A 17500-nucleotide genomic window follows, 5' to 3' on the forward strand; every position below is an offset into this window, starting at 1 on the left:
TGTTTTGTTTGTGCTTTTCCCTCCGGTTTTTTGTTCTATGTGTGCCATAAATATCGCCATCCGTTTTAGAGAAAAATTTGTAGTTTAGAATTAGTAGTTCTTTGACTGCTGTTTCTGAATTTTCAGTATGTTGGAGAAGCAACTCAATTGCTAATCCCTTATATTTATGATGATAAATGTTCTTACCGATGAAGGTTTATTTCATACTGAACTACTTGGCAAAATTGTTAATTGTTAATTCTATTATTAATCATTTCTTGTATATATATATATATATATATATATATATATATATATATATATATATATATATATATATATATATATATATATATATACATATATACATACATATATATATGTATGTTAATCCAAACAGATACGGATACGTATCTTGATTTGAAACAGAAATTCCCCTGGTAATTGGAGGGTTTAGTGAGTACACCCCCCCTACAAAAAAAGACTTCCTAGAAAAACCCTACCCCGCTACCCTCTCGACCAAAAAGAAGACTGTGTCAACAGTTATCCCTGAAGATGAAGTTACGTAATACCATTTTCTTTCCTCTAAGTTAAATGGCTACACTTAGTGTTGGCTGTGTAAATGATCGGGGCCTGGGTTTGACTTGGAAACAGGTTCACCGGATCAACGAACTCAGATCCCTAAATTTAGATGCGGAAGGATTGTGTGAATTTAGTTCATAGAAGCAGTGGGTGTAAAAGCTTCGGACTCCTGCTCTGACACATCCAGCTTTCTGACAGGTATCGATTTTCCTGGTGTGCCCGTGTGGACATGGAGCAATCGCAAGGCGTCATCCAGATGGTATCTAGATATAGTACTTGTTAGGTCAGCGTATAAGGATAGTATAAGCTGTCCACAATTCAAATTGATCAGCTACACAGACCACAAATGTGTGATCTGCACAGTCGATTAGATAGGACGCGTAGTCAGTGACCGGGTTACTGGTAGTTGAAATGCGCCCTTCCAGTGCTCAGTGACTACAGAGACAGGATTAGCGAACTAGTTAAGCGGTAGTTGACGGGGGCAATCGCTATCAACCGGTGGTGGATAGCCCTGAAAAAGGGGATTAGAAAAGAATCAATTAATTTTAACAAAAGGTCAGCAAAAGGAAAAGATTAAAGGGATAAGTAGTTAGCAAACTAGATGAGGCGATTAGTAAAGGCATCGGGACTGATGTCTTAGCAGTGAAGAGAGTACTTGACCATTCCTTTGAGGCGAAACATGAAGATTGCGTTGTCAGAGCTAAGACCCGTATGCTAAAGCATGAGGGAACTAAAACTGTCGAATGGGATCGAACGGTGGATACGTGACGTGGCAACAAAACCACGATCGGGTCTCTGACGGATCGGGACGCGGGTGTGATACATTGTTCTGAGCAGATGTGTACGGATTTTTAGCAGCGCTTCGCGCAACACTTTGGGGGTGGAGATGGGTTAACGACGGTAGCGGACATTATTTCGTACCTAGATGACCGGATCTCGGTAGCGGACGCGAGGTTCTGCGAAGAATTGATAACGGCCACTGAAATACGGAAGACGATGTGCGATTGCATAAGTTGCAAATCGCCAGCTTTAGAGGGTGTGCCCTATGAACTCATTGTATTTGTTTGAGGACCTCTTGGCTGACGTTTACGGCAACTGGCAACAAAACGGGAGAATTCCCAGTGCTGTTAGTCAGGGTGTGGTGACACTGTTGAAGAAGAACGACAAACAGTGGGGACATACTAGAGACGTTTCGGCCCATAACTCTGCTAAACACAGAGTTTGCGATTTTGGCCAACGCATTAGCAAAAAGATTGGCGTTTGTCGTTGGTAGTCTAGTAGGGGAAGCACAAACGTGCACAATCTCGAGCAGGTCAATCGACTACAGCCTCCACCTTATGTGATACATCATAGAGAGGGCTGGGATTAAAGCTGGTTTTCGTGGGGGCCCTAATCAATTTGGACCAATCAAAGGCATTCGATAGGGTCGACCATCGTTACCTGGATGCCTTCCTTAAAGCGGCCGGTTTCGGACCTGTTTTCAGAGGATGGATCTCTGCAATGCACAGCGGCATCTACTCGGTGGTCAAAGTAAATGGCCATCTATCGGAACCGTTTAGCATCACACGCTCGATCCGTCAGGGCTGTCCGTTGTGACCTATTCTGTACGTGTTGGCTCTCGACCCACTGCTGCGGACGTTGGAACCATTGCAGGGTATCCATTTCGAACTGGGACTCGGAAGAGCAGTGTCTGCATAAGCGGATGACGTCACCGTCAAGGTATCGGACGCCCCCGAGGTGGAGATAGTCGAATCCATTCTAGAAGAATAAGAGTCGGTTGCAGGCGATGGGGTTGTGACTGGGCACCTGGAGAGGCAGGTCGATGTGTCAGACGGCAGCGTCGAATTCTAGACTGGCAAACCAGTTAAACTTCTCGGGATCTGGTTTGGTCCCGACCTCCAGATGGATAAGAACTGGGATGGCGTGACGAACAGAGTGGCCAGTCTTACTCAGAAATGGGCTGAAAGGAAGCTGTCCATGAAAGGTCGGGCAGAGATGACGAATGTCTACATCGCCTCCATTATTATTTATCGTCTGTGCTTTGCTTCACTTATTGCTTGATCAATTTGGAGCGTCTCTTGTTCAAGTACTTGTGAAAGGGACACGTTCCAATTTTCAGGCGGTCAGTAATCTGTCAGCACCCACTGAGTGGTGGCTTAGGCATGCCATAGCTTTTGAAGCGCAGACATGCACTAAGGTTTCGCTACCTGCAACAATTTCTAGAAGGTGAACGTGCGCGGACTCCGTTTGTGGGGCACATATTTCTGCAACTCGTCTCTTTCACGCAGCTGCAGTCCTGGGTGAAGGATAGACCAAGACTAGGCGCCTGGCAACTAGAATCTTGTTAGGTGCTCGCTGTCCTCTACCAGTCGGGCAGTAGGATCAGTGGTGGGAGAGTGCGACGACACCTTAGGGGAGTCTCTGGGCGCTGACGAACTGACTAGTCTGTTCTGGAGCACATTCGATCGGGGCCTCTATGGGTAATTTCCAGATCTCTTTGACTTGGCAGTGTTACCAAAGGTACTACCGGTTCGATATAAATTCTGCAGGCACGGATGTTGTGTCAGACAAGCTTGTCTGAGGTATACGCAGAGCGACGTAACCGTTCTGCATGCACTCGTTCAGTGTTCGGTAATTGCCGACTTGTGGAGTTATATCGAAAAGCTGCTGTCGCGTGTGGTAAGGATCCGTCTGTCGTCCGAATCCAAAGTGATGATTGCCCCACATCCTCCTTTAATCGGGCAGGCAAGGCAGTTTTCCCTTGCCTGGTTGCTGTGGCGAAAGTGGTTGTCTGGTGGACAAGGCTGACGAGAATGAGGACTGAGACATTCTTCCCTGGTAAAGACCTCATCAACCTTTTCATGTTTCACTTGTAAAGGAAAGTGAGGATGGAGAGGGAGGGGCTGTTCTCGTTTGAATTTATGGAAAGGTGGGTGAAATTTGCGAAAATGGCAATAGTGGATGGTACCTCTCTCAGTGTAGACCTGTGAGTTGGAGGAAAGGAGTTGGAAAAGGTATTTGTCCGTGGTATTCAGGTTAATCTTGGATGCTGGGGTTTCTCGAGCATCCCTAGAGATCCCCCTGTATTAGGAGGACCCCACCCCATCACATTTTGTTTTTACATATTGCTTTATACTATGAATATTTCACTTCTTTTGATGTACACGGCGTACACATCGTTGTTTTATTTTCTTATCGTTCCATCCTATGTAAAACACCCACACTTTATGTCTGTCTTTGTATTATCCACCTCATCCTCCGCCCTGGTGGCAAATAAAAGAAATTATTATTACTACTAATGATAAAAATAATATTATGCTATTACTTTTCGGTCCTTGTGGCCAATAAAAAACGGTTATTATGACATTACTTCAATGTTTCGTTCTACGCGTCACAAAAGCGTTTTTCTTCCCCAACCATGTTCGGTGTATCACTTTAAATACAACTTTGCGAATTTCATGTTTTAAACAAATCATTCTCAAATATCTGCGACTTATTTCGCATTACACACTATATTACAACAATATTTTGATAAGTGGTCTGGTCAGAGACCGTGTGAAGAAACTAAAACATTTAAAGCATGTAAGACACACGTCGGTTATTCAAAAACTCTTAACTTCACTTGAATATTTATTACTTGCTATATTACATGACAATTTACGTCGCATCCACTGCGTCCGAGTCACTGACAAGGTGATATTGCATATAATCTATGAGTTTGTTGGTTCATATATAGATGTATATGTGCGTGCGTGAATGTGTGTGTGTGCCTGGTGTGTGTGTAAGTGGGGGGCGTGTGTGTGTGTATGTTCTAGGGTTCTAGTGTTGATAGTGTTCCTTTCTGTATAGGTTAACCTTTCTTGCTTTCTTGCTGTGTACTTATAACTGGTCAGTTGGCACTGGCTTTGGTATATTTTCGTGTATTCCTTTTTTTCTCCTTTCTCTCCTCTTTCGGCATCGAATTTAGTATGAATGGAATATGAGTCAGAAGTCTAAAGATTTCAAGGAGTAGTTCTGCCAAAAGATATAGTAGTAGTAGTAGTAGTAGTAGTAGTAGTAGTAGTAGTAGTAGTAGTATGGTGGTGTTGGCGCTGGTGATGGAGTTGGTGGCAGCGTTAGCATTAGAATTGGGTGTGGTAACAGGACTATATATATATATATATATATATATATATATATATATATGTGTGTGTGTGTGTGTGTGTGTGTGTGTGTGTGTGTGTGTGTGTGTGTGTGTGTGTGTGTGTGTGTGTGTGTGTGCGTGTGTGTGTGTATTTATGCATATATATATATCACAAATATTACTACAAAATCACACATCACAGTGGGCTTTGGAGGTAATAATCGGCCATAATAAACGTAAATGGTCAGAGAACGAAATCAATATCAATACACTGGTCAGTGTCTGGTGCGGCTTCTTCTGGGGTGTAGAGATAGGTTTTATGGTTCAATGATGGTGCTTTCAAAATTGACTCACTATTCGCTGATCGATCAGGCACGACAAAATGAAGTAAAATTAAAACACATCGCAAAAGTCATCTCCAATGCTGCTGATAAGGCACATTCTATCCATTCTTCATTCGCTGAATCCACGAGGGCAATTGAATCTGTATACCTATCATCAGCATCAAACTTATGATCATGATCATAACCATCATTACCATCACCATCATCATCATCGTCGCCTTCGTCGTCGTCGTCCTCGTCGTCGTCGTCATTATCATCATCATCGTCGCACTTGAAAGATAAAAACCTCTCGTATCTTTTCGTAATTCTCAAAATTGAGAGACTTCATTTCTGTTCTCAAAGCAAAAAACTAACCGCTATGGTAGAACTACACCATACTTAATCAATGCAGGTTTGTTTCCTTCACTCAAGTCAGAAGACTATTGCTTTGACCTTTACCGCAGTGATTCTAGACGCATGCCATTCTCTAATCAAGAGAACACATCTTTAGCCATGCTGAAACTTGCGAAGGAGGAAATCCAGAGACGTATTTATGCTATAGCACAACATTAACCTCTTCTGTGCCCTTAGCATACGATATACTCCCAGTACTGCCACTGAACCATAATGAGTAAAATTTGTTTACTCTATGAAGAGCACAGTGGGCATCAATAGTGAAGGTCAGACCTACAAACCATAGAAAATTAAAGAATGATGTCATAATGATCTTAAAGAATAACGTCATACACTGGACCATTCTAAGGATTCCCGGACGCATCTTAGCAAAGATAATTCTAAAATGCTCAACACATCAGCTCAAATCTCAATTCACAAAAATGAACATTTCTTTTGGCTGAGGGCTGGGTTGCCGAATAATTATACACTATATGTTTCCTCATCCTGAGATCCACCTCAACAACCTTCACATAGTCACTGAGATGAAAGTAAAGAAAGTATCGAAAGTAACGAAATCAATATCAATATCAAAATCAATGCAGCTTAGAAGTTGTCTCTCAAAGGACAGGCTCAACTGCAAATCATATGATTTCATAGTTAGTGTACATAATCCACTTACTAATCGTCAGTGCATGCATAGTCAAAATTGAACAAAATTCAACATGCCAGACGAACAGCAAATGTATCCAATATAGAAATGTTCACACATATATCTACGTAAGAGGCGGACTTTTCAAATTACGTCCCGGTACACGTGTATATTCGGAATAATTCAGCACTGAATATATTCTGGTTGAATTTAAAATTAAATATAGGATAAAATCTATATAAGAATGTATCAAGTATTCAGCGTGCAAACCATATAAAGAAAAGATTTATAATTCATTCCCTTTAAATACATTTATTATATTAAGGGCATTAAAGCACGTAATGCATACCTAAATACATACACACACATATAACTACATCTCCGTATTAAATACACTCGCACACACAGAAACAAATATACACACATATATATACATGTATACATGTGTGAATGAGTTTGCATGCAAGCATGTACGTATGTGTTTGTATGTGTGAATGTTTGCTATAATCCATGAATATTTTTGTCGTGATGTTTTCGAGTATTATTCCCAGAATGTTAGTGCGTGCGTGCGTGCGGCTGTGTGAGTGTGAAAGTACTTGTGTAAGTGTACACGCATATTGGTGTACAAATACCTCTGTTGTACGCTAAAACAATTCAGGTCGCTACTTATGAGAATGACAACGACTGTGTTCTCATGGTTTATAGTCCATATTTTGAAACTACTACAAATATTTTTTTAACGAAATCTTATATTTGGATCACTTAATAAAATGAACAAATAAATAAATGTAAACAGATAAATATATAGTAAAACTCCTGCACAATTTCCCTGTTGTCTGAATTCACTGATTGATGAACCAGCAATTACAGAAGACAAAATATCTTCCTTTGCATGATAGAAATGATTAATTTTCAATCTAGTGTATTCTAGATTTTTCCTCTAGGTTACATACATATGAGGTAGTATGGACTAGTTCTGTAGCGCGCCAACAGATGGAAGCACACGGTCACCTGTGCAGTGAGAGCTAGCGGTTAACTTCATGAGTCAGTTTACTGAGTGACATGGCTGTGTTTACTTTACAAGTTGTTAAATTTGTGTTTATGTGATCTCGTGTTGCTGTCGCCTGCGAGTTTTTCACAGACAGGAACAGACAGGAACAAAGAACCAACGTGAAATTTTGCATTAAACTTATATGTACACACATCATGTATACACATACATACATACATACATACATACATGCATGCACACACACATACACACACACACACACACACACACACACACACACACACACACACATATATATATATATATATATATATATATATATATATATATATATTGGAAGTTAAGCAACAAAAACCCAATAGGTTATAGCAGTACGTACGTTTCGTACAAGCTCCATTTATTCATGTAGTGAGAACACCACAGAAAATACAATGAAAATGTACTGCTATAACCTTTTGGATTTTTGTTGCTTAACTTCGAATTGTATTCACTAAATCTCTTGATTTTGTTTTTGGTTTTTATCCTACCAAATTCTGGTGCCTCAAGCATTTTAAGTACCACATTTAATCTTTTGATTAAATCTATATTATTATTATTATTATATATATATATATATATATATATATATATATATATATATATATATATATATATATATATATATATATATATATATATATATATATATATATATATATATATATATATTTATATGTATGTATGTATGTATGTATATACATGCATACACACACCACACACAATAAAAAATAATAATAATGGCTACAGCAAATATTCTGCTCAATACCACAGATTAGCTTGCCAGTTACTTGACCCTAACCAGATGAGAATGTCCTCTGGTGGTTGTTGATATATGCATCTTTGATCAGGTGCAGAAGTAGTGGGGGAGCATCATAGCCATGTGTTGAGACTAATTATTTGGAGTTTGAATAATTCGCCTCTGGAAACGTGGCTGTTTTATTCAACATCCTTAAACAACCCTTATTTAAGGACCATTTGACCGAGATGTGCTACTCGACCTGAAGAAAATTCTAACTGGGCCCCACGTCCAAAGTCATGCGCTGTTCATCTTGATATAAGATTACCATTTCGCGCACATATGGTTGTGATGCAGGTGCCTAGTGTACCCTTATCAGACGGGTAGCCATGATGCGTATACTGGGCTCCGTATATTTTACCCCAGTGCTCTCACTCAACAACAACAACAACAACAACAACAACAACAACAACACCAACAGTAAAAACAACAACCACAACAATAAGATGAAGAATAATAATAGTGGAATCTGATCTTAACAGAACATGTACATGTTTTGTCTTGGTATAAAAAGTAAGGTACAGCAAACATTCTGCTTAATACCACAGATTTGCTTGTCGAAACCAGTTAGTGGCTGACGATATGTGCGTCTCTGATTACGTGCAGAAGTAGTAGGGGAGCACCATAGCCATGCACTGAGAGAAATTCTTTGAGGTTTGAATAATTAGGGACAAGAAAGATTATCAGGAGGGTCTTAAGCATTCGAGTGGATACCTAAGGTTACAGGTACTACCTCGCTACCCACATGAATTCTACCAGGAATAAGTACGAACCTGAGTCAAATTAATGATAATAATAACTAGAGCACTCAGAGAGCGCAAAGCTCCGCCAAGACAACGCCAATGTCCTCTCAACGATTAGCCGGAGATGATTTTTAGAATGAGAACATCTGAAATATACTCGACTGCTCTCACAAACGAGTATACTAAATCTGAACCCACCGCTCACAAAACTTAGGCAAAAAAAATAATCTAGAATCCTTGTCCAGTACCGGATCGATTCCAAAACCTAAGCAGTTTGGGCGAGTTACGAGGCCAAACATCACTGAAAATTCCATGGGAATCCATCCGGCGGTTCTTGAGATATCTTGTCCACGGACAAACAAACAAACACAACTGAAAAACAATACTTCCGCCTTAGCTAAGGCGGAGGTAGTAAAATAACAAAAACAACAGCAGCAAGAAACAACAACGACTCCTTCAACAAAGACAACTTTAACAACAACAACAACAATAATAATAATAATAATAATAATAAAAATAATAATAATAATAATCCTTTCTACTATAGGCACAAGGCCTGGAATTTGTGCGGAGGGGACTTGTCGATTACATCGAACCCAGTGATTTCACTGGTACTTAATTTATCGACCTCAAAAGGATGGAAACTAAAGTCGACCTCGGCGGAATTTGAACTCAGAACGTAGCGACGAGCGAAACACAGCTAAGCATTTCGTTCAACGTGCTAACGATTTTGCCAGCTCGGCGCCTTAGCAATAAGGATAATAATCCTTTCTACTATAGGCACAAGGCCTGAAATTTGTGGGGAGGGGATTAGTCAGTTAGATCGACTCACGTGTTTCACTGGCACTTAATCTATAGACCCCGAAAGGATGAAAGGCAAACAAGACCTCAGCGTAATTTGAACTCAGTTCGTAAAGACGGCATTGATGTAAGTTTGGTAACAACATACGTTATGGTATTGGGAGTGGTTGCATAGTGGTGGTTGCAGTGATGATGGTTGTTGTGACCTCGGCTTTCATAATAAATGTAGGATTGGTCCTCACTTTTGAAGTAATGTTTGTGTTGATAGAGAAAAGGGGAGTATAGGGGATTGTAGGTGCAGTGTATGTGTTGGCGTTGGTGTTGGTTGTAATATTCAATGTGGGCTTTGATGTTATTCTTGTTGATGCGGCTGACTCGACAAACAATTTAAACAGTGTTCCAGTCATGACTAAACTATAATAATGTTTTGATATGCGCTGTCCTAATGTCTGCCTCTTATGCTTTTTGTTAGTGGTTTTTGTTTTTGCTAATTTTGTTATTTTTCCCCGCGACATTTCAAACACACCCAGACCATTTTTTTCTTTTTTTACAATTAAAGTGTATCTTGGATTATATTGCTCAATGTGTATTTCTCCGTTTTTTTTTAAAGATAGTCGAGATGTAAACGAGATGCACGGAGGCTATTTCTAGCAGATCGAACGATTTTGCTTCGTTTTACTTTCAAGAGCACGCTACACACCCACATCCCCCCCACACACACACACACACACACATACACATATGTGTTTGTGTGTACATATGTATCTCTACATGTATACATACATACATGTATATAAACATGTATATATAAACTTATACATATATATATATTGTGTGTATATATTCAAATTTACATACATGTATGTATGCACACACACACACACACAGACACACACGCACACACAGACACACACACACGCACGCGCGCGTGCGCATTCATGATTTTATCAAAATGATATAGCTGCATTGAAATGGCTGAAAGGAAAGTTGACCTCTTTCCAGAGTTTTAACTTCCATGTTGCTCTTTGCTGGTATACATCTAGTAGGACTGCATAGTATTCATTGTGAACTTTATATTTTTGTTCCGCATTAAAAAAGGACATTTATTCAGATGAGGCTACTATTTACATTATTAAGGCGGCAACGTACGTATTCCCTGCCCTGCTCAACGTTGTTGTTGACGATAATCAACAAAGTTCCCGCTATAGTCACTAAGTTTTTTTTCTTCTTTTTCTTTTTCTTTTTTTTTTTGCAAAGCAGAGAATGATCTTTCGTTATTATATATATAATAATAAAAAGAAAAAAAAAACAGTTGTAATCGTTACGTGATTTTAATGATGCTTAACTGATGTTTCAATTAGTAGAAGATTCATAGTCGGCGCGGTTTTAGTTGACACCGACGCTCCTAAAAAAAGCTTGAATGTGTCCCATTTTCCTCTTCTATAAAACACACTTTGCTTCTCATTTTGTACCCACGTCAGATGATAATAATTATGGCTACTTAGATAATTATCAGTTAATAACTATGTGCAGTGAAGAACTTCATTCACAAAATCAATGTCACTTTATTTTCGTAATTGATGTTATGTTTTCTAACATTTATTACTTGCATTTGTTAAATGATTGTAAATTGTGAATAAATTAGTTGTGTTCTGGGAATATTTATTCTTAACCGTTCCACATATCTTTTATATGCACGTACATACCTATGTATGTATGTATGTATGTATGTATGTATGTATGTATGCATATGTTTCGTGCTTTTTCCAAATAGTCGTTGAATCTACACTGGGTTCATCCGTTCTTGGACTATAAGCAGAATATGGATCTTTATGAGGTTTTGTTGATTTAATCAACGCCTTCGATAATGTGAATAGGATCACCCTGTGGAAAATACTCGGTAGTCTTGCTTATCCAGATCATTCTGTATCGATATTTGAATCATTTCATGATTGGAATGAGGCATGAGCCAATGCCGGCGGTGGTATGGCGAGACCCTTCACAATAGAAATTCTCACTCATGGTTTTGCTGTGGATTGCTCCTCTGAGATATATGTGACATATTGAACTTTTGGTTGTCCCTCAAATTGCATCAATTTACTGCCAATTTGAATGATATTCAGTCTCTTAGTCGTGACTTCATCAATGCAGATGATTGCTTCATATAGTTGGAGATATGCATCAATCAAATTTCTGCATCTTGCAAGATATTTTGATTCACTGGACAAACGCTTTTAATGTTTCAGCCAGCACCAGGAACCCATATGTGGAAAGATCTCTCTTGAAGGTACAGTAGTGTAAGTGGTAGAAAACTTTGTCTGCCTGCGCAGCACACTCCGCAGTTCTTGCTCTTTGGATGATGAACTATATTAAGGCTTCACAAGTACCTTCATTCTCGCGTCTGGTCTCAAAATGGCATCACAATGCGAGCTGAAGTTGTTGTGTATCGTGCGTGTACTGACATCCATCCTTTACTCATGGGAAACATAAACCCTTTACAGACATAATGTAAGGCTTTTTGAAGACTTCCATGTGAGATGTCTGAGTCATTCAAAATGTCCTTGCGGAACCTAGACACAAAGGTCTTCAGGGAGACCGACATCTCGAGCATCGATACGATGCTGCATAAGAACTTGTGATCGGAGAATGCTAAACAAATGCTATATGGTGAACTATCTTGTCGCATGCGGTCCCAGCAGAAATCAAGGGCCACGACTTAAGGATTATCTAGTGGAAGGCATGTGAAATACGGGAGGTGAATTGAGAAAAATAATGTTTTCCATCGTTACCAATGGGGGAAACAACTATAGAAAGAAGGTTGTCTTTTTTTACGAAAAGCAAATCCATTTTTTAGTAGAATTTAAGCGAGCTGCTCGAAAACGCACCTCCAGCGCGGTAGACACCAGTGAAGCAACGAGTGTTAAGTATGATTTTCTGTCAATGCACATTGTTAATTATGGTCAGTGATGGTTTTCCACGGTTACATGTGAAAAGCAATCATGCGTGCATATATGTATGTACATATGAATGTATGCATGTACACATAGAGACACCAACACACACACACACACACACACACACACACACACACACACACACACACACACACACATAGCTTGGGCATGGCGAGACCAATAACTTGGTGTAAAACTCAAAAGAAATATGCTCCCAAACAAAGTGTTAGAAGTGAATAAAGCGGTAATAACAAAATGAGATGACAGAAAAAAAAAGATTCTCTTATGAAGTAAGCTTACAGCTGTTTCCGCTTTTAGATATAGTGGACTCATGGTTGAGTGCCTGTATAACACCTTATAGCAGAAACATATGTAAGCTAACGAAGTTGATAAGATAACCGATAACCATTTATTCTTTTGTCATTTCATTTTCCTACATACATATATGCAGCACAGAATTTTGTCAGTCAACAGGTCGCGGTATCAAAGCGTCGAAAATATTTTGGCAAATTAAATTTAAACGTTGAAATGTATCTAGCGGTTTTTGCGCGTTCTTAAATGGCGTATAAACACCTTCTACGCTGAAATTGTATATATATATATATATATATATATATATATATATATATATATATATATGTGTGTGTGTGTGTGTGTGTGTGTGTACAAATGGGCTTGTATGATTGCGTATAGAAGAATATATTGCTCAAAGGAATTCCAACTCTGTTTTTCAAGTTTGATTTATAATCTTCTAATATCAATATAAGATATAAAATAATATAGTAAAAAGAAATGAAATGAAGTATTAATTGTCTATTCTTATTGAACAAATGATGTATTAAACGCCCATTGTAATTGAACTAATATACTTTCTTGCATTTCTGCAATCTTCATTAGGGTGGTGGTGTCAGTTGTGTTCATTAGTTTCAACTCTAGTTGACTGGTTAACTTTTGTTCTTTATATACATTCCTGTGGATTGGAGTAGTAGTTGCTTGGTTATTTTTAGAAAAGATGGCATACCATTTTTCAGTGTGTATTTTTAGAAATGATGATCTCTGATAGTTTTTAGAGATTTTTATTTTTTAGATATGGGGATAAGACTTAAATAAAATTTAAATAAGGTTATTTTTTATCATTGTTTATTAAGCTTGGGTTTGAATTTATTAATAAAGTCCTTTTCTCTCAGTTTTCTCTATTTAATTCGGATTGTATAATTTATGAAATGGAAATATTATAAATATTTTCCGACCACATGTTACTAGGTAGCTACTCAGCTGTATTTGGCGGACTTCTGGATTTTTAATTTGTTGTCGGTGCACACATGAGCGTTCTGATAGTGTATTGCCTGTCTAGCCAACATACAGTTCTTCACAATTTGGGCATTTGATGCAGTAGATTAAATTTCTGCTTTCACAATTCATATTTGTGTTTGTGAATATTTTCCCCATTTTTGTGTTCATATATGGCCCGGTATGAATTAATTGGCATGTACCGCATCGGCTATCATTGCATTTAGACATAGTGAATAGTTGGTCTTTGTTGCTAAGGTCAAACCTTGCCTTTGTTAATAACTTTTACAAGCTTTTAGGCTGTCTTTTACTGAGAGTTATAGTTTGGTCTGTAATGATATGTCTTAATTCCTTACTTTGAGCAATGACTGGTAGGTTTGCATTAGCGATATTGAAATTGTTCTCGTGGCATGGATTGTGCGTCACTATAAATGGTATGATTTGTTCTTGTTTTTCTCTTCTTTGTGTTGTCCTCAGTTGTTGTGTAGGCATTTTCATAGCCCGCTGAATACCATTTTCTAGAAGTAGTGACGGGTAATTTTGTTTGAGCAGAAATTCTTTCAATTCCATCAAGCGCTAAGAATAGGCAATTAATACTTCATTTCATTTCTTTTTACTATATTATTTTATATCTTATATTCATATTAGAAAATTATAAATAAAACGTGAAAAATAGAGTTGGAATTCCTTTGAGTCATATATATATATATATATATATATATATATATATATATATATATATATATATATATATATATATATATATATATATACATATACATATGTGTGTATACATCTGTTTTATGTCTGTTTATATGTGTTTGTGTGTATGCGCGTACGTATGAATTTATGTATGCTCATTTTCCTACGGATTTCTCATCAATGACAACGTTAACAGAGTAGTCGTGTATGTATGCCTGCTTGCATATATTCATGTATGTATGAATGTATAAATGCGTACATGTTTATATGCGTATGCCTGTGTCAATGAGCGCGCGCATGTGTTTGAGAATTATTTATTATTAAACTTGCATCTACCTGATTCTGTGATTCAAATAGGGAATTTGCGGAATATTTTAGTTTATACAGGTTTTACACCTAAAACGACGGTTTTTCAAAATCATATTTCAGCTTGCTTACTGCCAGGTTTCAGCTTTGGGGAACATGAATACAACAATGGCTGTTTATTGAAGTTTATGTATTGAAGTTCGATGCTGGCCTATCAACTTCGTAACAAGAAGCAGTCACCATTAGTTTCCTCCGTTTCAGTTTACATAGATATTGTCGCTCTCTGAATATTTTAGTAAAGTCCAGGACAAAATACTATTGCGCAGCTATAATGAAAATTTACACACTCACTACCCAGAAGCAAATCTTTCCTTCTTTTAAAATCACAGAATTTGTTGCAATGACACAAGGAAGAAGAACGCCTTTCCTAGATAACTACGTCATTGATAAACAGTGAATGCAACGATAGTGCTAGGAAAAGGCAATTAAAAACAGATGATAGTTGGTATTCAAGGAGGAGCAAGTGTGAACTCACATCCGCCTGATGCCAGACGGAACCTGACCTTGAAAACTGCAGAAAATTAATGAAAGTGCACTTACTAGAAATCACATCGCTATTACACAAAACTGCATTAGTAATATTCTACTTGATGTTGAAGTGGTTATTTTAAAGAGAAGAACTGATGATTCTTGGAAATGTAATTGATTTCGTATGTTTCCATACAGTGACTTGCGTTAGCTACGCACCGCCTTCGTCAGAGAGCATGTCTGCTTGCGGTTCCTGTGCCTACGCGATATTCTCGGGCACCAGATGATTATGTTTAGACTGAAGACTTGTGGTAATCAATTAGAGAAAAAAATTATCATACACCACAGTGATATTGCTGAATTTATCAACACCCCAAAAACTTATAGCTTCTTGCTTTCGATGGTAACAGGCTGAAGCACTTTTGAATGCCTTAACCGCGCATATTAAGCTATTTTAGAGTTGTACATTCCCCTAACATACTACAAGGAACAAGGCAGCGAGCTGGGCGAATCGTTAGTTCGGTGGACAAAATGCTTAGCGGTATTTCGCCCGCCGTTACGTTCTGAGTTCAAGTTCCACCGAGGTCAACTTTACCTTTCATCCTTACGGAGATTGATAAAATAAGTTCCAGTGAACTACTGGAGTAGATGTAATCGACAAATCCCCACCTCCCTCAAGCTGCCCTTGTGGCAAAAATTTGAAATAAAATATTACAAGGAACAAAACCAAAGCTTCATACGACTTGACTTCAAGCATCCTCAAGCGCGCGATATCAATTCTTAATCCTATGCTACTTCAGCTTCATTTTCAACAATGTAGACATCCTTACTTAAATAGGTTAAACGACCCATCACTCAACACATATTATAAATTACATTATAATTTATATTTGTCACCCTTTACTTTATTTATAATAAATATTTTTCTGACATGCAAGGATATTATCCTTTCATTGTGTTTTATAACACCTAAAATAAACTAACGTAGAGGCTTAATTTAGTCTCCAGCAAGAGAAGACTTGCGTTACACAGAAACGGAAAGGATTCCCGTCATTCTTTAGTATCGAGGCGATCTAAGGCTCCAAACGCCACTTCCGATCCTAAAGCGATGAAGTATAGACGAGAACAGACTGGGGACAAGAGAAACATGAAAGGAGAAACAAACAGTGTGAATTTAGCCTAGAAAACAAGTAGCTCGCAGGAAGTCCTTATACTCATCAATTCGACGGGAGTGCCTAAAATTTACGGTTATCGTAAACATTCCTAGTCTATATACATTACTGAAAGCTAAAAACAGGGCCGAAATATTTTGCGGGTTGAGGCGTCAGGAGCAAATACCAAGAAACTCTAAACTCTAAGGTATTTATTGAAAATAACAATGGTAGTCTATTGACAATTCAGAGAGAACAATTCAGGGAATGCAGTAGTCTGGGCGATTTGTCCAAGTCTGCAGATGTTCAAGACAAAATGCTGAAGATTCAAGTTAGTGTTGGGAGCGGAAGGTAAACGGAGTCCGGGAGATTAGAACTCCATCAACGGAGTCCTAATCCTATATAGGTGACTTCTTCTTTTCTTGCATCTGTGTAGATGTCTACCTCTGATTATTCAATGTTTAACTTGTATTTGATAATGCATTCTAGTTTATCCCACCACTGTTTATTATCTATAGGCAACCAAACAGTATAGAAACACTTCTGTAATGCGTGATATTATTAGATCCTTCTGACTAATAATAATGGTTTCAAATTTTGTCACAAGGGCAGCCATTTTGAGGAGGAGCTGAGTCGATTACTTTGACTCCTGTGTTTCACTGGTATTTAATTTATTGAACCCGAAAGGATGGAAGTTAAAGTCGACTTCAGTGGTATTTGAACTCAGAACATGAAGACGGACGAAACACCGCTAAGCATTTCGTCCGGTGTACTAACGATTCGGCCAGTTCGCTGCTTTTTGACTACTACTAATAATAAGTGTTTTCGTTATTTAGATACAAGGCTCGCGAATTTGCCGTGAGGGCCTTAGTATATACCAACCAGAGTATATGACTTTGTTTTATCGACCTCTAAAGGATGAAAGTCGAAGTTGATCCTGGCGTGAGTTCAAGTCAGAACGTTCAAATAACCTCGCAGTCAATTCTGCATTCTTTCAAAGTCGATATACAAAGTTCCACCAGTTAAGAACTGAAGTCAAAACTGACTTCTTCTTACCTCAAAATTTCAGAACCCGTGCGTCTATTATAAATACATATTTAGTGAAATGGATAGCCAGAATCTTTAG

The sequence above is a fragment of the Octopus bimaculoides genome, chromosome 5 (genome assembly GCF_046866305.1).
Source record: "Octopus bimaculoides isolate indiv1 chromosome 5, ASM4686630v1, whole genome shotgun sequence".
Taxonomy (NCBI): domain Eukaryota; kingdom Metazoa; phylum Mollusca; class Cephalopoda; order Octopoda; family Octopodidae; genus Octopus; species Octopus bimaculoides.